At 36.3% G+C, this 10,193-nt stretch overlaps 1 long non-coding RNA gene across 1 annotated transcript; it reads left to right on the top strand.

Moving 5' to 3' along the window:
* Nucleotides 1–1,385: 1,385 nt before the first annotated feature.
* On the top strand, nt 1,386–2,719 carry LOC127156334 (uncharacterized). The gene is made up of 3 exons (XR_007825730.1): nt 1,386–1,695; nt 1,886–1,922; nt 2,007–2,719. It is a non-coding gene; the product is annotated as an uncharacterized LOC127156334 (long non-coding RNA).
* The last annotated feature ends 7,474 nt before the right edge of the window (nt 2,720–10,193 follow it).

Raw genomic sequence — 10,193 nt, 5'->3', positions numbered from 1 at the left:
AGTGCAAGCTTATGCATTTTAAAAAACTCTTGCGTTATAAGTGGTTATCTACACTGTATGATGAATAAATCTAAACACGTCTGCGGCACGTTACGGCTCTGACATGGCGACCGGAGCAGACTGCTGGCCACTCAAGTAGTAGTCAATGCTTGTATTTATACCAGCCGCACATTGGCATGTGTTTTGACCCCCTATACTGCACACGTCTGTGGAGCGTTACGGCTTTGATGTGGCCACCGGAGCAGATTGCGGCCTGTCTAGTAAATTCTTGTATTTATACCAGCAGCACCACAGCTCGTTGAAGCGGCTCTCCACACTGCATCGCTAAAGTTATGCTAATCCCCCACTTCGTCTCTACCCATCCCCCAACCATTCGAATTTCCATAGGCGGCATTTATTTTAAGGATATTCTAATGAGCTTTGTGACATCACAACACCTGGAAAACAAATGCTGTAGTCCAAACCGTTTGTTGTAGTTCTTGATAAGGGATTTTTTAAAAACAAAATATCTCCCCTTGGAGTGGACTTTGAGATTTGTAACTTTGTGGATTTTTTTATGCCCAAACATACACACCACACACTGACTAAAATTCAAAATAGGACCCCTTTAAGGCATCTCATGGGCTACTGTGGCTCCTTCCTAACTGGCACAATACATGTTGGTGTCTTTTGACTGATGCTTGTTTCATTTGCATACAGCCCCATGAAATGTGTCTGAATCAATATCTTGTTTCATATTTCCTGTGTGAGTGGGTGAATATAATGCGTCACAGACAAAATAAAAGGAATACGAAATGCCCAAAGCTCATGAATAATGAATATGTGTCAACTGAACTGCATCTCTATACTGTAGGTAATCAGGCCATGGGCTTTCAATACAGACAAAAATGAATTGGATTTTTATATAATACAGTTGATCTTGTTTGGTACTATTTTAAACATTCTATAAAATAAATAATGTGCGTTAAGTGTTAATAAATACAGCTACTTACCTTAAACAAATAGTGAAATAAAAAAAATACAGTCTTTCAGTGACTTCCAGTCACTTACTCCTCTCATATTTGAAATGGAAGATGTTTTCTGGGTGCACTGTATACACTGCAGAAATGAAAAAAAGTGACAATTTTCATTTCAAGAAAACATCCTTGACAGGGATTTGTTAGCTTTGGTCTTTGTAAACTGGATCATGACATTAAATTTCTTTGATATTCAGAAAAAATGACAACGGTGGAATATTACTGTTTCATGCCGAACCTGATGTTATGCAGAACACAATTCAATGAATAAAAGATTGCCTCCTGTTTAGGCCTAGTCTCTTGTTATGCCTCTGTTGAAGTGTGAGTTTTTACCTGCTCATATGAATCCATCCATCTTTTCTTTGAGGGTCGACAGGACTGCAGTGATCCACGCTGTCTTGGTGATGTGGGGCACAGAACAACAGAGCTGGAATAAATATGGAGTGATGATAAATATGAGACCATTACACCGGGCAAGCATTGCCCTACGGATGACGGGGGCAGTGAGCAAAGCCCCCAGATCCATCAGAATGGCTTTACGGCGTATTCATATGCAGAATAATTCTTCAGACAGTTTGTCACAATTCTTCAAATCAATATGAGTATGATCTGCATTACTCCACTCAGCAAGGCAACCGTCTTGTGCAGTTCAAATCCTGAACAGAAATGGGAAAAACAAGTTAGTGATTCACACATAAAGCTTGCAATGTGAAACTTAACTGTGACTGTAGAGACATTATTCAGTTGAATATGGTAAACACTGATTAAGCTGTGTTTATAATGATCTAGTTCTTTTTCCTTACAAAGGACATTGTGAAAGAAGTGAGTGAATATTAAAAACTGAATAGTGCTTATTTTGTGTTCCGAAGATAAACGAAGGTCTTACGGGTTCGGAACGACATGAGGGTGAGTAATCAATGACAGTATTTAAATTTTTGGGTGAACTGTCCCTTTAAGAGTGTACCATGTAAATCTGGTGTTTTTATGCAGGCATGAAATGATCATTGGCCTGAGGAACTAGCCTGTTACTGAAGTAAACAAACAGCTCACAAAATCCTCCATAATGCTCGACTTTTGGGCTTTAAAGGGCTCCAAAGTTTCAAAGCCAAGGTGACCTTTGCTGGAGTCTTGACATGGCGTCGTTACCTGAATTTATCGGCTGTCATTAATGGATTGGGAGAGCTTACAGAACATATTTATGCATTCACATAAGCCTAATTTATCACTGTGCCTTCCTTTTCTCTGTCTCTCATTCCCCCTCTCGGGACGTGGATCACCTCTTTCTATAAACACTCGTTCTATAGCAATTATCCATCATGTCAGAGGATGAACTTCAAACACAAGCTGCACCACACACACACACACTGGGTGATTTGCTGATGCAGTCTTTGTGCCAGGTAAAGGTAAAGCCAAGGTAATTGAATTTGTTTGCAATGACCTAGTGCAATGCAAAAAACATGGTATGGCATAAGTAATGACTGTAGATCAAAGAAAGCATATCATTCATGGAGCATGCATTTTTAGGCTGGCGTAGTGTAATGCTAATGTTTTTAGTGTTCATTTTTTTCAGGTAATTTATAAGATTTGACACCTACTTGCCATTTAAAACAGCTCAAAGAATTTATTAGTGTCATTGCAAATGTTAAGTGTGAATACATTTCCTTAATTATCAGTCTGCATTTAACTGACATTTGCTTGTGAAATATTTGGGGGCTGCCTTATTATTTTTCCTCAGCAGCCTTTTGGCCAATTTGGCTTTCTTATGCTTCATTTAGGAACCAAACATAAGACTTCAAAGCTTCCTTTCATCCCACATATCTGTCTCTTGACCTTTTGTGGTGACCTTCTTCCATTTGGCCAGTATTGTCATAAAAACATGTCTTCCTCTGACATTTGCTTTTCAAACAAGCGTACTGATGTTCTCAGCGTTAGGACTTCCAGAGCTTCCACATCAATCAGATACGTGTCCAGAAGGCTTAACAATACTGGACCTACGCAGTTATCCTCAATATCACAGTACAATCAATGTTCGTATTCAAAAAGAACTGCTGAATTTCTAGGCCAACCTGAAAGGCTAAGAATACGCCTAACTCTAGGAGTTCAAACGATTTTTTAAAAAAGCGATTCTTGTTTTATTGGTAAAATAAGAGTGTTTTACCTTAAGATACTTTTTAGTTTTGCTTTACAGCATAGATTACACACAGTTGTAGCTTTAACATACATTTTTACTCTAAAAACTCTGCTAAAAGTTGCTAAGAAGCTGGCCTGTCTGATTTATATTTAGGAAAGTTACCAATTTTGTTCTACGTACAGCATAAATTACAAAAATTCCTTCGTCAAATGTAAATTTGTACACTGAAAACAATGCTAAAAGTTGCTAACAAGCTCGAAACAACATCCCTGATAAGACACATACGTCACGGAGACATCCATTTGACGTCTGCATTTACATCTGGATGTATTTGTTTTAGAGTGTTCGCTCATCTCCAGAGTTCTATAGGACATTTCCTATTAGATGTCAAATATACGGCTATTAGATCTCTTTAAGATGTTTATGATTTAGAATGTATGTAAAACTGACATCTTACAGACATCTGTCAGATGTATGTACACAGCAGATGCTTTCCAGATCAAGTGATCTTTAAAAGACATCTTGCAGATGTGCATGTGCTATCTGGGATTGGTAAAAGTTGCTAACAAGCTTTACCTCAAATGTACATTTCTAATTTAAAAACATTGCTAAAACAATCTCCAAAAACATTACTTAAAGTTGCTAAGAAGCTCTTAAAACATTGCTAAAAGTTGCTAACAGGCTGGCTTGTCTGATTTGTCATAATGAAAGCTTCTAATTTTGTTCTACAGCATAGATTACTAACATTCTTACCTCAAATGTGAATTTTTACTTTAAATACATTGCTAAAAAGTTGCTAACAAGCTCTAAAAACATTGCTAAGTGGCTAACAAGCTGGCCTATCTGATTTTTCCATTAAGAAAGTTTCCAATTTTGTCTAAACGTGAACTTGTACTCTAAATTCTAAAATTTGCTAGTGAGCTAACAAAAGTTCCTAAGGACTACAATGGTCTATTTGTTTTTTTAGCAAGAAACTTTGAGATTTAAGAAATTTTAAAAAATCCTACCTCAAATGTAAATTTGTACTCTGAAAACATTGCTAAAAGTTGTTAACAAGCTTTAAAAAACATCCCTGATAGGACACATACATCACCGAGACGTCTGTTTGACATCTGCATTTACATCTGGAAGATGTATTTTTTAGTGTTCGCTCATCTCCAAACGTCTATAGGACGTTTCCTATCAGATGTCAAATATACGTCTATTAGATGTCTTTAAGATGTTTATGATTTAGAACGTATGTAAAACTGACATTTGAAAGATATCTGTCAGATGTTTGTGCACAGCAAATGCTTCCCAGATCAAGTGATCTTTATCAGACATCTTGCAGATGTACCTGTGCTATCTGGGACTGGTAAAAGCTTTAAAAGCATTGCTAAAAGTTGCTAACTAGCTGGCCTGACTGATTTGTCATCAAGAAAGTAGTTTCCAATTTTGTTATACAGCATACAGTAAATTGCAAAAAAAAAAAAAAAACCTACCTCAAATAAATTTTTAATTTAAAGACATCGCTAAAACAAGCTCCAAAAACATTGCTAAAAGTTGCCAACAAGCTCTAAAAATATTGATAAAAGTTGTTTATAAGCTGGCATGTCTGATTTGTCATCAATAAAGTTTCCAATTTTGCCAAATGTGAATTTGTACTCTAAAAACATTGCTAAAAGGTGCTAACAGGTTGGCGTATCTGATTTGTCATCGAGAATGTTTCCAATTTTGTTCTACAGCATGAATTACTAAAATTTCTATCTCAAATGTGAATTTGTACTTTAAAAACATTGCTAAAAGGTGCTAGCAGGCTGGCCTGTCTGATTTGTTGTAAAGAAAGTTTCCAATTTTGTTCTGCAGCATAAATTATTAAAATTCCTACTTCAAATGAAAACGAATTTGTACTCTAAAATCACTGCAAAAAGTTGCCAACAGGCTCTAAAAACATTGATAAAAGTTGTTTATAAGCTGGCATGTCTGATTTGTTATCAATAAAGTTTCCAATTTTGCCAAATGTGAATTTTGTACTCTAAAATCACTGCAAAAAGTTGCCAACAGGCTCTAAAAACATTGATAAAAGTTGTTTATAAGCTGGCATGTCTGATTTGTCATCAATAAAGTTTCCAATTTTGCCAAATGTGAATTTGTACTCTAAAAACATTGCTAAAAGTTGCTAACAGGCTGGCGTATCTGATTTGTCATCGAGAATGTTTCCAATTTTGTTCTACAGCATGAATTACTAAAATTTCTATCTCAAATGTGAATTTGTACTTTAAAAACATTGCTAAAAGGTGCTAGCAGGCTGGCCTGTCCGATTTGTTATCAATAAAGTTTCCAATTTTGCCAAATGTGAATTTTGTACTCTAAAAACATTGCTAAAAGTTGCTAACAGGTTGGCGTATCTGATTTGTCATCAAGAATGTTTCCAATTTTGTTCTACAGCATAAATTACTAAAATTTCTATCTCAGATGTAAATTTGTACTCTAAAAACACTGCTAAAAGTTGCTAACAATCTGATTTGTCTGATTTGTTGTAAAGAAAGTTTCCAGTTTTGTTCTGCAGCATAAATTTTTTAAATTCCTACTTCAAATGTGAATTTGTTCTCTAAAATCACTGCAAAAAGTTGCCAACAAACTCTAAAAACATTGCTAAAAGTTGCTAACAAGCTGGTGTGTCTGATTTGTCATCAGGAAACTTTCCATTTTTGTCCAAATGTGAATTTGCATTTTAAAAACATTGCTAAAAGTTGCTAGCACGTTAACATAAGGACTACAATGGTCTGTCTGTTTTTTTTATCAATCCAGTTTTGTACTACAGTATGTATTACTAAAAACATTGTTAAAAGTTGCTAACAAGTATACCGTGCTACATAATAACTACAATGTCCTGAGAGGAAACTTTCCACTCTTACAAAATTAACCATGGTTTTACTATGGTAAAAGTGTAGTAATGATGTTTTTTTTTTTGTTTGTTTGTTTTTTTTTTTTGCCATATTAATTACCATTATATCCACAGTTTTACTACAAATAACATGATTAAACTATGGTTAGTGTAGTAAAACCATGGTTAATTTTGTGGTTACCATAGTTTAACTATAGTTTTGTGGTTTTATTTGTAGAAAAACCATGGTAAATTTTAGTAAGGGCACTTTTATTCTACAGCAATGATGTTACACAGTTTAATTTCAAATGTGAATTTTCACTCTAAAAATGTTTCTAAGATTTGCTAGAAAGCTAAGAATACTACATGACCTATTTAACTTGTAAAGAAGAAACTTGCCAGCTCTAAATTACACACTGTCCCTCCTTAAACATGGTTTTGTGCTCCAAAATATTGCTAGCAAGTGACAAATGCTAAATGATTTGTCAAACATGTAAACTCACATTATAGTCATGCTAGAAATCTGCCATTTTAAAAATCCAAAGATGGCTTGAAAATGCTAATTCTCTTTTAGTTTTAAGGACCTCAAATTAAAAAGCTTTTAGAAAGCTAGTAATAATAGAGTAAGTTATGCACCCAGAAATGACCAGCAATTGTTTCTACCTTGCTGGAGAACTTTCCAGTACCTTTGGGTGGCCTGTCATAGGTCGCCATAGTGATTGGAGTGGGTTAATGGCTTTGCTATGAAGAGGAAGTGGAGTGGATTTGTATGAAGCTCTCCATATGTGGTCAATCAATCTGCAATACAGCAAAAGTGTCTGTGAGAACAATTCATCAAGTTCCTGTGAGGTGGCATATGGAGAGTGGGGGCAACATGTGCAAGAACACTGTATTTTTCAGGTCTCTTTCTTCTCAGCATAATGTATTGTGCGCACCTCTCAGAGGGAGGGAAACTCTACGCATGTAAGTGTGTATAGTTCAGTGTGTAAGTGTAGTGTGGGCTCTGGAGACAGCTCACCCTCTCCCTGGGTCTCTGAATTACTCCTCAGGTTCTTTCTGCCTGCCTAATGATTTGAGTTTACAGCCCATTGGCTCCCATCTCTGCATGCAGCACATAATCTCTTTGTGGAGATGATAATTATGGCTTCACAGAGCTCGGAGCGCCTTTCTGAAGCAGTGCCTTGCTGTCTGAGATGGAGGTAATGAGAGAGGCAGAACTGAGTTAATCCATCCTGAGGACTCGCTGCCCCGTGTTTCGTGTGTTTGAGGCCACCAGCAGCTGTGAAATCAGGTAATAAGATACAAAACACCTAATCTTAATCTCTGTAGCTTCTGTTTTGACTGTGATGAGATTCTAATGCCCATTTTATGCCTCCGGAATCTGTCTCGCCTTAAAAAAATCATAAAAATAACAGCAAAACAGTTTAGCGCATCCTAAAATAGATTAAAAAAACAACTTTGTCACATTGATTTGGGATTACTTCACTCCTACTGCATCTCATATATCACTTTATAAGATGAGATATGGTACAAGTACAAATATGTCAGTCACTGGAGAAGAAAAATGACAGGCTGATGAAAGCGTATGATTTATGGGGTGAAAATGCATTACAGTCTAACAGTGCCTATTACATATTACTGTTACAGCAGGAAAAGTTACAGCGGGAGTCCATGTCTCTCTCGTCTCCCCTGAGACCACTGAGTTTTAACAGACCCTCTAAAGTGGGTGGTGAGTTTGGTGTGGGGGAAATTGAGAATGAATGGAGGAAAGTCACTTGAGAGGAGGCAATGCCTTCATCGCGATATGATTGGATATGACTGGTTATGATCTGCTGTGATTGGTTCATATGATAAATCCCGCCTCCCATGCATGTTCCGGGAAGACTCATTTAAAAAGGAAAGTAAACAACTCTCACACTTAGATATAACCACTTTGTTACGTCAAAATAAGACTTGCATGAAAATGTAGCCATTTGTAAATTTTATGGGTCTGGCTTTCGGATTCATCAACATCCAGCTATTTTTTAGCTTTACAAAACAGCTTGTTTTGCTGCTTGCTTTTGCAAATTGGTGTGTCTTACCATATTATTTTAATGTATTATCTCAATTATGAGCACAGTGGTTTGTAGTGCAAACAGTTTTACCGTTTATTGCATGTTGTTGTTCTCATTATTTTCCTATAGCAGCTAATGAACCGGAAGTCTCATCCATAGGCTTACTTCAGCATTAAAGAAAAAGATAATTACAGAAATGCATATTTCACTTACTGGAGGTGCACTGTTGAGAGATTTTTCTAGCTCAAAGTAGTTTGCAGAACCACCTCCATCATGGATGTGATCATTGGCGCAGTATCTCATTAGCATGATCATAATTACAAACCCAATCAAGACCAAATTGCAGATTTTATGATCCACCACATAATTCAGTAAAGAATCATAATCTACTGAATCACTGTCAGAGCAAATATTTATATTCCTACTCTTTTTTGTATACTGTGCATAATTCTAAACTCGCTGTATATGACAGTAGCAAGGAACAGTGAAAGGATGCCCTTGTACACCATAGCAGGATTGTTTGTTCTTAACAGTGCTCGGCAGAGCACTAACAATCACATGGAGAAAATAAGAGACTGGACATTATTCTCCTCCAAGGGGGTTAAGGTTTTGCCCTGTAGGACTCAACAAGCCGTCATGATTCATATATATCTTACATGACTACCTTACATTCACACTAGGCATATATAATAATCACAACCCTTATAAGAAGCTGTTTTACAGAAATAAGAAGCCAAGGTCTGTCACGCTTCAGACTCTTAATGCAGAAATTCCTTCTGTTGCCCTATAACTCTGTGGTTGGCCCGAATGTTATTTCTCAATTATGGATGAAATTGTCCAGAGGTTGTTTACCATTGGAATTTATTATAAAAATGCCAGAGCTCGCAGCAAACAACACGTGAAGGGAAAGCATTGCAAACTATGATAGGACTCCACTCCAAAAGAACCAGGTAGAAACAACTGACATTTTAACCCAAAAATGATAATTCTGTCATTATTTACTCACCTTCGTGTCTTTCCAAAATTGTTTGACTACACATGAAAAACATCTAAAGGAGAAGTCCACTTCCAGAACAAAAATGTACAGATAATGTACTCACTCCCTTGTCATCCAAGATGTTAATGTCTTTCTTCAGCCGTAAAAAATTATGTTTTTTGAGGAAAACATTTCTGCATTTTTCTCCATATAATGGACTGGTATGGTGCCCTGATTCTGAACTTCCAAAATGCAGTTTAAATGCGGCTTCAAATGATCCCAAATGTGGTTGTAAACAATCCTAATCGAGGAAGAAGGGTCTTATCTAGCAAAACGATCGGTTATTTTAATTTTAGAAAATACTATTTAAATAATTTAAATAATTTAAAATTTTTTAATCTAAAACGCTCGTCTTGTCTTGCTCTCCCTGAACTCTGTGTATTCTGGCTCAAGACAGTTAGGGTATGTCGGAAAACTTTTTATTTTCTCCCTCAACTTCAATATTTTCTCCCTCAACTTCAAAAATCATTTCAAAATCATCCTTCATCCCTGCAGAAGTACCGTCCCAGTCTATGCAAAGTAAACATGCAAAGAAGATCAAACACCCTTAACAAAAAAGGCAAAACAGCGATATAGGACGATTTTGAAGTTGAGGGAGAACATGAGATGGGAGTTTTTCGACATTCCCTAACTGTAATGAACCGGAAAAAAACAGTTCAGGCAGAGTAAGACAAGACGAGCATTTGACACTAAAAAGTATATAAATTGTATTGTTTTTATGAAAATAACGGATCGTTTCGCTAGATAAGACCCTTCTTCCTTGGCTGGGATCTTTTACAACCGCATTTGGGATCGTTTGTAGCCGCATTTTAACTGCATTTTAGAAGTTCAAACTCGGGGCACCATATCAGTCCATTATATGGAGAAAAATCCTGAAATGTTTTCCTCAAAAAACATTTTTTACGACTGAAAAAAGTAAGACATGAACATCCTGGAAGACAAGGGGGTGAGTAAAATATCTGTAAATTTATGTTCTGGAAGTGAACTTCTCCTTTAATTACTCACCCTCATGTCATTCCAAACCTGTGTTTTATGAAGCTACGAGAATAATTTTTGTGTCCACAGAAAACAAAAAGTAACTACTTAATCA

Source organism: Labeo rohita, chromosome 25, assembly GCF_022985175.1.
Source record: "Labeo rohita strain BAU-BD-2019 chromosome 25, IGBB_LRoh.1.0, whole genome shotgun sequence".
NCBI lineage: Eukaryota > Metazoa > Chordata > Actinopteri > Cypriniformes > Cyprinidae > Labeo > Labeo rohita.
This window is presented reverse-complemented; position numbering and strand designations above follow the sequence as displayed.